We start from the raw sequence: 17,459 nt of genomic DNA on the forward strand, positions 1-17,459 counted from the left end.
CATAAAGGGAAAGAAGACTATGTGGGGTCATGGCAAGGGCAGGTCCTGGAATTGAGAAAATAAACTTTTAGTTCATTTTTAAAGTGTGAGGTGTGGGAGATTGAACGTAAGTCAAGGGGAAGTTTGTTCCAAGCATGGGCAAGAGAGTGTTTGTACAGTAGTTTGCCTACTGACCTTTCTGGGTGGTAGACATCAAGTAATTGTTGGTTAGAAGTATGAAGCGTCCGGGTGGGATGTAGATAGTGACTAAGGAAGACAGAGATGGACAGAAGGAGGTTTTATAAAGAATAGAGTGTAGCATATGAAATTGATAAGATAGCAGAAATTGGGGAAGTTCAAGCCATTGAAGAGAGTTTAAAAAAATGCAGTGGTGTGAGTTGTATGGGGAATTAGTAATGAATCTGGCTATTTTTTGATAAGTTTTGGAGTTTGTTTAGAGTGGAGGCCTGGATATTGGTAAGAACTGGGGTGGCATATAAGAGGGATGGGCGAAGGAGTGCCTGGCCCAGGGTAAGTCTAGATTCAGGGGTTAGGAATTTTTTGTTCTGATATAGAAGACTTTGTTTCTGGTTTGTTTTTTTTATACACTGAAGTATGTGTAGGTTGACTTTAGTTCGTCATCGATAATGACCCCCAGGAGTTTCGTGTGGATGTCAGGTTGGATAGTTTTATTGTTAGAAGATTTAATAAAAAAGGTGGTTTTGTGATGAGAAAGAGAATGGGGAAGGAAAAGTAGGAGTTTGGTCTTTTTGGGGTTTAGGATCAGTAGGTTGTGAGAGAGCCATTGTTCAGTGGATAGTAGGGCTTGTTGGGTCAGGGAGTGTAGTTCAGGAATGTTATTTGAGATGGATATAATTGAAGAGTCATCGGCATACTGAATAAGGGATGATTTTTTGAATGAGGTGTAAAGATCATTGGTGAAGATGTTAAACAAAAGGGGTCCCAAGATGTAGCCTTGGGGAGCACCATTTGAGATGGGAAGGAAAGGTGAGAAGGATGAGAGCCATTTGACAGATTGTTCCCTGCCAGGTAGGTAACTATTAAACCAGGCAAGTGCAGAGGGGGATAGGTGGAGATTTGCGAGTTTGGACAGTAGTAGAGGATGAGAGACATTATCAAAGGCTTTGAAGAGCTCTAGGAAGAGACAGGAAATGAGTTTATTGTTATCTAGGACCTTTGCAATGATATGAGTGAAGGAAAGGAGGGAGTGGTGGTGCTGTGGTAAGGGCGAAATCCATGTTGGGTAGAGGTAAGTAAGTGGTGCGTGAGGAGGTGATTGAGAAGCTGTGAGTGAATACAGTTTTCTAATATCTTGGAGAGGGGGGGGGCAGAATGGTAATGGGTCGGTAGTTTGAGGGGTCAGTGGAGTTTCCACCTTTGTGAAGAGGGATAGTAAAGAAAGATTTCCAAAGGGTGGGGACAGTTGATTCCAGAATAGATCGATTAATTAGTTTAGATATAGGATAGGCAACGGAGTCAGCAGCAAGTTTAAGGAATGTAGGAGATAGATTGTCAGTGGAAGGAGAACAAGGTTTTAGCTTGAGTAGTAGAGATTTGATGTAAGTAATGGAAACTGGCTCAAATGAAAACAAAGTTGTGTTAGTGGGACTTGAAGGGGTGGGTGTCGAAGTAGAGTTTGACTTAGAGGTTACCAGATTTTGGATGGAAGAGATAAAGTGTTTATTCAGGAAGGTAGTTGTTTCCTGAGAGGAAGAGTTAGGGTATGGGGAGGGATTAGAGGACTTTCCAGGATACAGGATGCTGTTGAGAGATGACCAACATTTTTGAAGATTGGATTTGTTGTTAAGCTGAGCAGAGCTATAGTATAACTTTTTGTCATTAGTTGTATGTTTTTTTGCAAGGTTCCTCAGTTGCCTGTATTTTTGAAGAAGAGGTGGTTGTTTAGATTTAGTCCAGGTTTTCCAAGCACTATCTCTTTGTTTCATATGGGACCTAGTCTCCTTGGAGAGCCACGGAGAATCATTTGATTTTACTCTGATCTTCCTAGAGGGAGCTAAGGAGTTTAGAGTACTCATGAAGATGCTATTGAAAGTGCTTACAGCATTTTAGGGGGAGGTGTATTAGGATGGACCAATCTATGTTGTGAAGAATGGAGTTAAATTGGGATGAATTGAGAGTCGATAGTTTTTGACAGTCTTTGATAAGGTGGGGTTTAGGAATATGGGAGTAGTGTCTTAAGATGGTGATAGGGAGATAATCACTGAGGGAGTCAGATAAGGTGGTGGGATTGTGGTATTGGTGGGGGGAATTGGTAAGGATCCAGTCTATGATGGAGCTGGAGGTGGAATTTTTATGGAAGCGAGTGGGAGATGTTATAAGTTGGCAGAAGCCATGTAGGTGGATACTGAGTTGGGGAGAGTCAGCTGTGAGTTTGGACCAAACAATGTTGACATCAACCAAGGATACGTGTCTCATATGGTATGTTGTGGGAGAACAAGGATAGGTTGTTTTCAAGAACGGGCAGATTGTTACCAGGAGGAAGGTAGATAGAGGCAATTGCAAGTTTTTTGTGGGGATTCAGATGGCAGTTAAGGATGATGGTTTCAGCTGGGAGAAAATTAGGAATTGGGGAAGGGTAAGGTGAGAGGTTAAGGTTGTTTTGAGTAGAGGATAGCCATGCCACCCCCTTTTTTTACAGATCTATCATATCGGAAGATATTATAACTTGGTGGTAGTATTTCACTATTTGAGATTTGTGGCTTGAGCCAGGTTTCAGAAAGGGAGAGGATGTGACGGGTATTGAGAGCTATCCATGAGTGCAGCTCATTAACTTTAATTCCTAGACTCTGAATATTCAATGAGTAAATAGTTAAGTATTTGGATAGAAATGATTGTTGTGACTGAGGTTGGTGACTGTTAGAGGAGTAAGATGGGGGCAGTGTAGAGGTAGTTTTGCGGAGAGTGAGGGTGGGGAGAGAAGAAGAGGGGCCAGGGTTGGGATGGATATCTCCAGAACAAAGTAGGTTTTTAGTGAGGAGAGAGTGTGTAGTAGATGCTAGATGGAGTTTGTATAGTTTTTACTTAGCTTTGTGGGAAGATTTAAAAACCTGTATTATGGATAGTTTAAATAGACTTGAGGTAGAGGTAGTCAAGAGATTAGGGGAGATAGTAAAAGATGAAGTAGTTAAATATATATTGTATGAGTGAGAAGTTGGTGAACATAGGAGTGGGTCAGAGAGATTGGAGTGGTAAGAGGTGGAGATAGAGAGAATAAGGAATAGTGTAGAAGATATCAGAAAATAATACATTTTGGAATAAAATATAGTCAGATAGAGTCGGTAGAGACAGTCGTATAGAGAAAGTGTTGATGACAAGATTGACAGATCAGTAAGGTGGTTGTGGCAATAGGCAGGAAGTGGAATTGTAGTGGCTAGTAGGACAGGAAGGGGAGGGATAGTTAGATATAAAGGTAATTATAATGCGGTGGGTGGGAATGGGGGTAGGGTAGGGGAGCAAAGTGATCCCGAGCATATCGAGGGCGAACGGAGCTGAGCTAGCACCCTGGTCATGATGACATCAGAGAAACAATCAGAAAAAAGATAGTGAAAAACTAGCTTGAGAGACAAGGATATAAAGTTTCTAAAGGTATAGTCACCATAAATAAATAAAAATAAATAAAATATGAGCAGAAGTATGCTTACAAAAGAACACTGGCCTCAAGCTAAACAAGTAGATTTACTTGATGCAAACCCAGTGCTGTATGGTTAAAGTAAGCTTTGGAGGGGGGGGGGTCTTACTAGCAGCTAAAATCAGGGCAAAAATAATAAAACATTAAATGCAAGAGTCTGAAAACAGTAAAATAGGGTAGGTGCACTAACAAAGGCAGTTATGAGTGAGGCTAGAAATTAATTCAGGGAAGAGTAAAGTACAGAACAGGAAAATATACACTGAAATAGTATGAGGCTAATGGGTAACCAAAGAGAAAGTTTAGGAGCTGCTGGCATCTGCTTTTTGTGGCGACTAGCGAAAAACACTAAATTCCTGTTGTGCTCATAAATTCTAGCATTTATTAAAAGATTAACTTATCATGTAGCAGTTATTCACTGGGACACATACTTCAGTGGTATTATTTTAAGCATAAAATGGTGGCTTCCAGACCGATAGTTAGAGTTAAGGTCCTCAAACCTGTGTTGCCTGTACTGTGGCCTGACATGATTTTCAGAATACAAAGAGGAGGCAGAGCTGCAATTCTGAAAACATATTTATAAATATTTGTGTGATCACTCATTCCACTAAGTATGTTATTTATACATGTACAGTCAAATGAGAATGTCTAACTGTATGAGTGTCTAATACAGGATATGAAATGTGAATTGCTTGCATGCATGTTATTTGAGTGGTGTTGCAAAGCTGTGTCTGTGGCAGAGAGAGATAACCCACTACAGCTCTGTTGTGTAAGTACAATAGTCTGATGGCTCAAATCCAGAGCTACTTGTTTAACCTTTGTTTCCCTTTTTTAATTATTATTTATTTATTTATTTATTTTGCTTTTACCATGTGTGTGGAATGAGACAAAGGACAAACGTGATTCACTGCTTAAAGAAAAAGTGAAAATTTAAATTTCAGTTACATTATAGAGAGTAAACATGTTTAGGGGCACTGAGCAGGGATCAGCATCATGGATGGTAATGACTGCAGAAATTCCACCAGTTAGCTGACTGTCTCTGTGGCTAAAGGTGTAAATGGAGTGAGTTAAAAAAGAGAGGACACAGGTAAATCAGGGTTGGAATCCCCAGTAGATATTTTCAGTAAGGGGGGGCCATCAAGAGTACTTACAAATGTAATATTTGTTCACTGTTGCCTTTTTCATTTACACATTGCCTATCTGAGAGCAAACACGGTACACTGCTTAAGTAAAAAAGTGAAAGAATTTAATCTGGTGCACTTCCATCTCACAAACAGGCTCAGCAGTGATGCGCGGCCATCAGCACTTTGGACAGTAATGAGTGCCAGAAATACAGATGCTGCCTAGCTTTCCTTATGACACTGTGACACCAGGTTGTTTGTTCATAGGTTCATAGACTCATAGTATGATACTCGGCTATTGGGCTGGAGGCCCTTATAAGCATAGCCAAGAATTTTGACCATGTTCCCACAAAGTCAGCACCTGTTTCCCCTGTTCAGCAGAGACACAGGTGGGATCCCAGGGGTATATTTTTTGTTTCCTATCCAGTAACCCAGGTTCTTCTTAAAGTGGGCTAGTGAGGTACTCTGATGACATGGAGAGGGAGTCTATTCCACAGATGAGGGAGTATTTAGGACACAAATCTATCCCTCCAATAAGTTCTATTAATGTAAACCCAGGAAGCAACGCACACCAACAGGAACAAAAAATGATGAGAACAAAGTACCAAAGCAGAAGGTAGTTTATTAACCAACAACGATGTCACAATAAAAAACAAATTTGACCTAGGTTTCGTCCCACCTTGGACTTCTTCAGAAAAACAAATAGTAACTGCAAGTATAATATATACAAAAAATACTCCACCCTCCAATTACTCAATTAAAAAAGAAATACTATTCTTAAAGAAACACACTTAAAACAGCTAATTGTTTAAAAAATTAGTACTCAAACAATATGTACATAAAAGTAAAAGGAAGAAGGCATGTAAAAACCAAAAAGATATATATATATATATATATATATATATATATATATATATATATATATATATATATATATAATAACATATATAAATGTACAAAAAAAACATTTATTTACCTTTTGCCCAATATATGTTTCAACCTGAGCAAAGGTTTAATGGTTATATAATCATTGATGGCAGGGTAATTCTGTGTATCCAACCTAATCTGCCATCTTAGTTCACATATGTCTAAATGTATGTGTAAAGTCCTACACTGTGCATCACCCTTAATTTTTTGCAGTACATAAAACTTAAGATTATGACTACTATTACCCATAATGTGCTTTACTAAAGCATTGGTAGATTTTTTGTGCCTAATATCTAAATTGTGTTCTTTAATTCTATCTCTAAAATATCGACTAGTTTTTCCTATGTAAAAAACGGAACATACCTGACATTTTGCCATGTAAACCACATTTTTTTGCATAACAATCAAAGTGTCCCTGAATGGTAATATTATGATTGTTAACTTTAAGTTTTTCACCTGTAGTTAATATAAATTGACATGTTAAACATCTTCCACATTTATAATTACCCGGTATCCTGCTGTTAACTGGACGTTTTATAAGGGAAGACTTTTCAAAAATGTTTTTCAAAGATAAATCCTTCTTGTATACCAAATTTGGTCTTCTGTCTATTTTTGCCCACACATTTTTGTCAAACTTTAATATATCCCAATTTTTATTGATCATCCATTTAACCCATTGGGCATCCATATTATACGTGGTAATAAAAGATAATGAAAAATCATTTTGTGTGGCTGAAGAAATTTTCAATTCATTTGTATTTTCAGAACTACGAATGGGTTTGTAAAGTCCCGTTTGTCTTTTATTCCTAATTTCATTAATAGTTCGCCACACAGATCTTTGGGGTATCCCCTGTTTAAAAACAGTCCCATCATGAATGATAATTCATCCTCAAATTCCTGATAACCCATCACCATTCTGGCTGCTCGCACCATTTGCCCTTTTATAATGGCTTTCTTTTGTTGTCTAGGATGCCAGCTACTATAGTGCAAATAGGAATTGGAAAAAGGTTTTCTATAAATACTTGATTTTAACCTACCTTGTGAATCTATATTTAACCTCACATCCAAATAGGAAGTAGTATCAACCCTAATTTCATGTGTGAACTTCAAAAACCAAACTGTGTTGTTGATAAACTTAATAAAAGCCTCCAACACCCGTATTTCTCCTTCCCAAATAATAAAAAATATCATCCAGGTATCGGGTATATAATTTTATATGTTGAATAAATTCACTGTAAAAATTATAAGTTTTCTCCCAATAGGACATGGCATAGTTGGCGTATATGGGGGCACAAGCGGCACCCATTGCCACTCCTGTTGTCTGTTTGAAATAGTGCCCCTCAAAAAATAAAAAATTATTGTTGAGCACTGCCTCCATAAGTTTTACAAACACATTAATTTCATCCTGTTCAAATTTCCCGATTTTTATCAATTGTTGTTCCAACCAAAATAAACCCGGATCATGAAGAATCACTGTGAATAAATTGCAAACATCAACGGTAACAAAAAAAGTATGACTATTAATCTAAACTGTTTTTAATTTATCTAAAAAATTCCAATAGTCTTTTGTGACTCCCACGTTTCATAATATCATTGGTGTATCTTAAACTCCCTTCCTCTTTGTTTGGCAAGGTCTTTCTTTGCTTACCATCATGCAAATATGGTTGGCATGGCAGTGCGTGTTTGAGCACTGGTCTTAAAATGCAAGGTCACAGTGTAGTGGGAAACCATCAATACTGTTGTTGGAGGACCTCTGAAGACATGGCAGATGATGGGGAGGATGGTGACAAATTCAGGACATGGAAGTGGGGTGTGGAGGATTTCAAAATCTTTGTTGCACTCCTTGTCAAGCACTACAGCTGGAGGTTGCTTTAGGAGGACTATACCGGGTCTCAGTACAAGACTGAGACTTGGAACAGCATAGTTAAGGCTGTCACCAGTGTGACTGTTGTAGCACACACTGGGAAGCAATGTAGACACTACTGCAATAACCTTAAGATCTGTAAGCAGGTACAACTCAACCAGTGGCTGGATGAGTTTAGAATTGCTAACACCCCCCAGCTGTGTAAATATACAGATCAAGTAACTTGAAATGATATGGAATTATGTAGATAGCCAAGACTAGTGTGCATAATGCTTTCATGTCTCTTCTTCTCTCATTTACTATTTTATAGCTACAGAGGAAAATGCAGTGAACAGGGAGGTACATGCCAAGAGACTGGCTAGACTCAGAGAGGCAATGGGTATGTCTGCAGCACAAATGATGCTGCTTGTATTAGTTATTGTGATTCTATGGATCAGTAGCAACTTCAGCATGCATATCTTAACTATAACAGCAAACATGCATGCTTTCTCCTGTAGCTGTTGGCGATTGTAGTTGGTGAGTATAGTAGTGTACTCAGGTTATGTGGGTTCAATATCCACAACTAACCTATAGCTTCATATTCAACAGAGTGTTCTTTTTACAGTTAAATGCAGCAATACTGTCTTCAATGCCACGTTGTTAATTTACTCTGTAGTATCTTTGAAAGCATCTATAGAGTATGTGGATATTCCAAGGATTACTTGTAACAATTCACAATCATTTCTGGAAATGTGAAAGCTCTATAACTAAGATAATAATAAATGGCAATTTATTGTAATAAGGAATGACATATCATGGTTCCAATCATTTCTTTTCTCTTTTGTCTCACCCCACCCCTTATCTTCCTTTTTTATTGGGTTACTTGGGGACAGACCATTCTGATGTCAGACCTTTCTGCCAACAAAACAAATGCATTTCAGCACAGGGAGGTGGGCTAACCACTGCAGCTCAGCCTGCCAGCCTTCCACTGGCTGCCACACCAACATCCAGCACCTCTGGAATGCAACCTGGCAGTACCGCCCGCACAACACCTGCCCTACCTGATCCATCCTCGTCAAGCAGCAGTGCCCCGGCTGGTGGTGCAGAGGTACCTTACTGGAGCAGTGTTGGAGGTAGTGATTATATTACCCACCAGCAGCTGCCAGGGATGGTGCAAGATCTGGTAGAAAGTGTCCTTGGTGTTCACATCAGCCAAGTGGAGAAGGTGCTCCTAAAAATCAAAAACAGACTCCCATGTCAAGTAGTCTCACAGGATGCAACTGAGGAAAGGGACAGTGATGACAGTTCTGAGGATGAGGACTACATCCTCACTGTTTGCATGTTTGATGCACTGCGTGTGCATTGTTTTTACCACTGTTTTTACTACTTTTCTGTAAAAAAAAAAAAAAAAAAATGTAAGCCTGTTTCCTACCTTTCCAGTAACTAGTGTTCCAGAGATACAGATTTGCTGTATCCAGGACTGTATGTAATCTTCTATGCCCCCAAGCCTTTCTGTGCTGGAGGGAAGCCTTCTAGCTTATCAGTGGGAGTGGTAAGCACTAGGTAACCTGTCTACCACATAAGGAGTTGTTCTGGCCCAGACATTGTGGTTATTTGCCGTTTGGGCAATCTCTTCCATCTCTCTCAACTTTCTGATTTCAAAGCCTGCATTTGCACTTGTTTCTGTCCTGTAACTCATCTAGTGCAGATATAGATTGTTAGTTTTAGCACTTAAATTTGCTTATTCATGCTCAGCACTTGTTCAGAACTTGTAAGCACTAAATAAGCTACTAATTACTATAGCACTCAATCTTTCTCATTACCAAGAGAAAAACAGTTCTTTTACTTATTTTTCCTCACAGCTTGTGTACTCACTTTCCTCACTTATCTAGAGGAAAATAGTTTTTTATTCAGGCATGTCCAAGGATCAGCTCCCAGTGTTCTCTCCTGTCTATCTGATGAATCTGGGCATCTTGAGGCAATGTAGAAATTGTCTCATGTACACAGACAATCCTCTCCTCCTACCACCCAACACTACAACCTGTGAGAGATGCACTTATCTAGCCAAACTGGAGGTAAAACTCTCACCAACCAAGACTGAACTTGATAGTCACGAGGAGAAGGTAAACATTTGCACCACACCACACTCATCACATAGTCTCACTAAATCTACACCACCAAAATCCACACATAGTAACACAAAAACATTTGCAGAGGCTCTCAATAATAATCTGTCTAAGCAACAGAGACCTCCAAAGCAGAAATGCAAGCAACCTCTATCCCCCAACACAACCCAAATGACACATAGCCCACAGACTCAGTGTGCCACTCAACCACAGCCAATAAAGCAAAACAACGTAACCAACACACTAGTCATATGTGACTCTATAGTCAGGCACACTGATGTCCCACTCACCAGGCTAAACAAGGAGAAGGTTACTGTCAGCTGCCTGTAAGGTGCAAGGATCTGCCACATAACCCACGCACTCAGGTCACTCCACAACAAGTACAAATATGACTCTGACATTGTTCATGTTGGTGTGAATGTCCTGAGATGTACCTCCCTGGACTACATGAAAAGAGACATGGAAGAGCTCTCCAATCTTGTAGCCCAGGCAGGTATGACCCTAGCCCTGAGTAGCATTCTGCCATTGCCCCAATTGATAGCACAGTACAAGGACAAAATGATTGACTTCAACAATTGGTTAAGCTTCTGGTGTCATTCTAAGGGGATCCAGTATCTGTCTGCTTGGGATGACATGGTCGACAGACCACGATGCTTTGCCACAGATGGCCTGCACCTGTTGCCCCTGGGATACTGGCTAAGGCTCTTGCTGCCCCTATAGTAACTTTTTTAGGCATGGTTCAAATAACAAATTCACCACCTTAACAGGAACAGGTAAGCAAAAACTAAGGGTAATACTACTCAATGCTAGAAGTCTAAATCTCAAAATGCACTCATTCGAGGCACTCCTTAAAATGGAGAACATCAGTATCTGTGCAGTGACTGAGACCTGGTTCAAGGCTCTAGAGAGCACCCCTGCACTACCAGGTTATACCTCATTCCACACTTTTTGGTCATGTAACCTGGACCAAAACACCAAAGGCGGAGGTGTGTCCATATTCATTAAGGATATCCACACCTTCAGGCTAGTTGCTCAGCATAATGCATCCGAGGTTATCCAAGTGCAACTAACTCTGGGCAAAACTGCAATCCAAATTGTAGCTTGCTCCAGATCCCCCACCATGCCCCAGGATTCCCACTCCTTTTTTCTTGATGTACTGGAAAATACTAGGGTTCAGCCAAACACCCTAATAATGGGTGACTTCAACTACCCCACCATTAACTGGGAAAACTACTCATGTATCAACTCCTTAGCTCAAAGCTTTCTGGAATTTATAAACTCCAATGCCCTGGATCAACTTATCCACACCCCCACCAGGGGCAACAATATCCTAGTCCTAATCATTACCAACATGAGTGACCGGTGTTCCACATCTGAAGTCAACTCCTCGTTGGTCTGATCCGACCATAAGCTAATCACCCTTGATATCCACATCCTGCCCCCACCCCCCATTAAGGAAACTATGGTAAAAAAATTCTCCAAAGCCAACTTCATACTGTTTAAGACAGAAGTGGTGAACTTCATAATACCCATGCAGATGGACAATACAGTTACAACTGCTGAATCCTACACAAATGCACTCTATAAGCACTTACACAAGTGCATGGATTGTGCTATCCCAAACAGAACGAAGATGTTATCCTCCAAAAATGGAAGCCAATCTGGTGGTCCCCTGCCATAAACAAACTGTACAACAGAAGGCAGAAACTGTTACAAAAGACAGTAAAATTCCATGAGTGGAGGACCTCCCTGGTCAGCCTCAGTAAGAAGTTGAGATCCCTTATAAGCTCCACCAAAGCTAGCTACAAAAATAAAATCACCACTAATTCTAAGGTCAACCACAAAGCATTCTATAGCTATGTCAAGAATCTCGATGGCAACACCCAAAGCTGCTCTGAGTTACAGCACAAAGGCATGAAAATTACAGAACCAACTGATATTGCCAAAATCCTGGTAGATAGGTTCAGTGCTAACTTTACCCCCCCCCCTCACCCCCTAAAGGGCCCATATCTATACAGGAAGAATGCAGAGTCCCTGTAATCACAACTATGCATGTAAAAGCTGCACTCTCTAAAGCCAAAATCACAGCATCCATGGGACAGGACAACATCCCAGGCTGCGTTTTACATGAACTTCAGAAAGAACTGGCACCCCACTTAAGCACCATGTTCAGTAATAGCCTCACATCAGGTTTTGTGCCCACTGAATACCACACAGCAACAGTTATCCCACTCTACAAAGGCGGAGCCCCCACTGATGCCAGGAACTATCAACCTATTAGCCTAATGAGCCTGGTCTGCAAGACCATTGAACATATTATCATGGAGCTCATAAACAAAGACATTGGTAACCTCCATACTCTGGATCCCACCCAGTTCGAGTTTTGAATGGCAGATCATGCCTCCTGAACCTGATCAACTTTTTTGAGGCAGTCACCAAAGCCGTAGATGAGGGTAAGGTGGTTCACACATCCTGTCTTGACCTTGCCAAGGCTTTCAACACCATCCCTCATTCTGGAATTATAGCCTAACTCACTAAACTAGGTATCAATTCCTACGTCACAAGATGGGTTGCCAACTGGATCACTGATAGAACCCACACTGTAAAAGTTGCAGACTCAAAATCTGACCTCAAAGCAGTGACAAGTGGAGTACCACAGGGTTTTGTCCTGGGACATCTCCTATTTGATATCTACTTCTCTGAAATACAGGCTAGCATAGAAGGCCTCTGGCTAATGAAGTTCGCAGATGACTGAAAATTAGGAGTCATAGTCAAGTCCCCAAATGATGTGGACTTCCTACAGAAGGGCCTCGCTGAGACAGATGCCTGGTGTCGGAGTCATGGCCTCAAGCTCAATGCCAAAAAGTGCAGTGTCATCCCCTTTGGTAAAAACTCTGTACCCATGAACTACCACATAGGCAGCAATCTTCTTAACACCGAATGTGTGATAATAGACCTTGGGATCCAGGTGGACAGTAGTCTCTCCTTTGATAGTCACATCCCCACAGTAGTCAGGAAGTCCTTCTATGTGGCACACCTCATCATAAAAGGGTTCTCATCCAGGATTAAGAGGTCATTGTTCCCCTCTACTCGACACTCATTAGACCCATTATAGAGTACAATGCCCCTTTTGGAATGTACCTCACAAGACATCTGCAGCAGCTGGAAAGGCCACAGAAGTACCTCACAAAGAGGATTACTGGCCTCAAACAAATGCCCTACACTGACCGCCTCAAAAAACTCCAGCTTTACTCCATAGCATATCATCTACACTGAGGTGATCTCTGCCTAACATATAAAGCCATGTCAAACCCAGAGCTATTGGACATGCTACACCTAAAGAAATCCCAATCCCTCTGAGCTATATGCTCTAGGGACCTAAACCTTGTCACCACAATAAATAGGACATGCTGGAGGGATAGATTCCTGTCTCAGAGACTTCCCATACTCTGGAACAGGCTACCCATCTATGTCAAGCAAAGTTCTTCATTAGCACTCTTCAAGAAAAATCTTGATGAGTGGATGGGAAATAGAAAATACACCCCGGGGATTACTTCTGTGTCTCTGCTCGACAGTGGCACAGGAAAATAACTTTCTTTGATGGCATAAGCCAGGGAACCTTGTTGGCTAGGCTTACTTAGGCCCTTGGGCCGATAGCCTAGTACCTACTTATGAACCTATGAACCTATGATGGGCATGTGCCTCTGATGTCCCCTACCTATCCCCAATCATGGTGCTTCCTAACCTTTTTGTGTCCATCACTCATCCCTATGTCTGTGTTGTATGTCCTGTTTGATTACACCTGCTTCCTTAACAACCTTACCTACCAGACCCTCATATTCCTTTCTTTTTGAAGCAAAAAAAGTGGGCTCCTATCTCACAAAAAAAAATTGTCCCATACGTAGCTCTCCACTGTGTTTTCTCAACACACTTGATTTTGGTCCAATTGGCTATGCAACAATATTGCATTGTTGTCACATATTTGTGTTGTGGTGACAGTCACATTCAAATTGTGTCTACTCATGTATATTACTGTGGTGAAGAAGTGGATATCTGTGGTTCTCTCCCAGTTCTCTCCTGCAAATGCCTGTACTGCTTCTTTTTTGTTCTTCCCTCTTCTTGCCTCCCCATTTCACCTCTTTCGTATCATTGCTATTTTCACACATTTAATCTGGCCAAAAAACAGAAACACACAGAAAACATATGACCAGAAATGGCCCATAAAAAGTCTTCACTTTTTGTCCTCTGCATTTGCATGGAGTTTGGCATTAAGAACCAATAGTGAGTGACAGTAAATGTCTGTTAACTTCCTATGGCAAAACCTGATGAATTTTTGCTTTTGACTGCACTAGTCAGGTTATCTCTGTGCAATGTTGTTTCTGTGCAATGCTGCTTAAACCCACTGCACTAGAGGAACATAGAGTTAAAGTAAGAGTAAAGCCACTACTTTGAAACAGTTAATCCAACAGTTCTTAGACTGCTAAATGGAGCAAAGTACAACTTCCTATGTGGAGTATTGATATAAACACTTGACTGAAGACTGTTTTTGCCCATAGCATCAAGGGTTCAATTCCAGATGCATCTCACATAATTCCTTAGTGTGATGTTATACATGCATGATATGTTTAATCACCCACATCTTTGCATTTGCCACAGCTATGAGTTTTTATGCAGATATATTGAATACTGGCCAAAAAATGACTGAGATGACATCCATCCCCACAACTATGACATATTTATCCAACATTGTTCTGCTTGTCATAAGCCTGCTGTCCTTCTTCTAACCCTTCTGTACCCCTGTATCAGTCTCTTCATACTACACAGCATGGCAGGTTAATAATGAGAACAAACCAAAAACATGACCATGAATGTCACATTAAGCAAAACATCGCTATGTATGTGTTCATCTCCCCTTGTATTCACATGTTCACTCCCATCCATCTGTATGTGTGTGTATTTATTAGGCTGATGGATGCAGAGGTCATCTCATGGTTTCTGTATATGGAATGTCATGACTCTGCTGATAGATAATGCCAACATGTTACCTTGATTCAATAGGTGATCAGTGCTCATGTAGTGTGCAAGGTTTCAGCATCCATTTGTGTCATGTTCAGGTGATGCTTAGATATATAAATGTGTGTTTGCATCTTATCAAGGTTTATAACCCAGCAGTAGGAGATGCTGTTAGGACTATTTTCAGATGTTTATTTCCTGTGTACCTGTTCCCTACCCATCTGTCTTGCTCTTCTCCTATATAAGTATGATACATTGTATTGGTTACCTTTCCATCTGTCTTACTATTCTCCTACATAAGTATGATACATTGTCTCTGTTACCCTTCCATCTGTCTACCCCTTCTCCTACATAAGTATGATACATTGTATCTGTTATCTTTCCATCTGTCTTACTATTCTCCTACATAAGTATGATACATTGTATCTGTTACCCTTCCATCTGTCTATTCCTTCTCCTACATAAGCATGATACATTGTATCTGTTACCCTTCCATCTGTCTACCCCTTCTCCTACATAATTATGATACATTGTATCTGTTATTTTTCCATCTGTCTTACTATTCTCCTACATAAGTATGATACATCTGCCTATCAAGTAAACTATAAGGCGGGTCATTATTGATATAAGTGTCAAAAGTCCATTCTCACATGGCATCATTATATTGTAGATGTCCCACATCTTCTTCAAACAGATGTATATGGATGTTTTAAATATTGTCACTCTATATCTTCTCTATCCAAATCTCATTCATTTCATGCTACAGAACAGAACATATTTGGATTGAGAAGATATGTCATACCAACACGCCATTAGGACGTTCATGAATGTGCCAGGAAAATACCTCCTACATCCTCTACAGCCCTGTGTCTGTTATCATATCCTCTGTCTCAACAGAATATACTGTAGCATATTTATTAGGATGATGGATGAAATATTCATCTAATATATTGTAGAAGCTGTCCTTACTGTGAAAAAGCATAGTGCACACGCTTTTCAGGATATCTGCCCCTGCACAAATAGTTAGCATATCTCCTGAGTCATACTAATCATTTCAAAAAAAAGGAAAAGAACCACTGAGGAAAAAAGGTGAGTGCTTTTGTATACTAGATACTTCTTCAGACTAAATACAATCAATAAAAAACAATTACATTTAAATACTGTTCATTAGACAAAGTAAAAAATCAAAAAGAGAAGGAAAAAAAGCTCATTCATAAAATCAAAACTTATGACTTCATAAAAAACAATCATAAAGCAACAATGAGCCACACCTCCAATATTGTACGGAAATTTAAAACATAATAAAGATAAATAAAAAGAACATTATCACAGAAAAACACATAAAAATAATACATACTGGTTGGCTAGGAATAAGAAACAACCCATATCTATCAAGCTTATGGGATTTTAACATAGGCTTCAGAGGTTTTTGTTCATTTAGACTGGATCCTCTGTCTGCTCACAGAAAAATAATCCAATGTGTTTCTGATGTCTCGGTCTTATTACCTAGGTCACCTAAGCACCCTGTGCAAAGGAATCTATCAGTTACCAAAAACCTAAAATAATGTGTCTTGCCCTGAACAACAACATGCTTCACAAGGGTACTGGATAAATTACCTTTTTACATGTGATAAACAGTCTCTAATCCTGCATTTAAAGGACCTGTTAGTCTTTCCAATATAAAAAAGTTTACAGAGAACACAATATGCAGAATTGTTTTTTATTGATTGTGTTTAGTCTGAAGAAGCGTCTGTATGTGAAAGCGCTCACTTATTTATTAAAGTTTCTTATTTTATCATATTTAAAGTCTGATTCATTTTATGGAACCATGGCCATGTTTTGGTGTCTATGTTTTGAAGTTATTTATTTTTCAGTCACTTTTTTTCCTCACTGGTTGTTATAGTCATTGATTTAATATTTAAACTGCTATGGAACATTGCCGAGGGTTTTTACAGTAATATTGAGCTGGCCTACAATCCTGGAGTTGCTGGGGCATGCAAAGGAAATGATAAGCTGTTGAATTTAATGAAGGCTGATACTAATCCTTTGTTGTTGCATTGTGACAAATTTTTACTACAGCTACACCGTGAGGATTTCAGAGATGAGTTGGCATTATTCTTTGAGGTCCATGCATTAGAGAATGATTTATTTCATCTCTGATGCTCAACCTGTTGCCAGAAGGAAGACAGGACAGTCTACTTTTAATCAGGTTCTTCCTGTTCTACCCCTACCTACTCATCAAGAAAGGGGGTGTTTCCCTAATGATTGAGCAGCTGTAGGAAGCAACCAGTAGAGACTGTGCATCACATGATCAAACAAATGTAGCAACTGGTGAACCGTCCATAGTATGGAATATCTCTAAGAAAGTGCTTACTGACTGTGTGCCTTCTGTTTTGAACCATTGACTGTCATTTATCCCTTCGCAAGGGGCTGATTTAGTAGACACTATTCTTGATCTTAAAATGTTTCCTTGCAATTTAACTTTGAGAGTTTTGTGTCATTCTTCTAGTGATGACAGTAATAATTTGTTTAGGAAGCCTATTGTGTTTATGCCTCCTACTAATCCTATCATTGAAGCTTTTAGTAAATTATGTGAGGATGATAATTCTGAATTGTTTCATAATGGGACATTGAAGAAGTGTTTTAATAATCTTATGCTTCTGAGAGACAAGCACTTAGACAGCTACAGAATGACAGAGATATTGCCATCCGGCCAGCCAATAAGGGTGTTTGTATTGTTGTGATGGAGTCAGTATTTTATTATTCGTCTATATTGCAATTAT

The sequence above is a fragment of the Protopterus annectens genome, chromosome 16.part0 (assembly GCF_019279795.1).
Source record: "Protopterus annectens isolate FY-2018-M chromosome 16.part0, PAN1.0, whole genome shotgun sequence".
Classification (NCBI taxonomy): Eukaryota; Metazoa; Chordata; order Ceratodontiformes; family Protopteridae; genus Protopterus; species Protopterus annectens.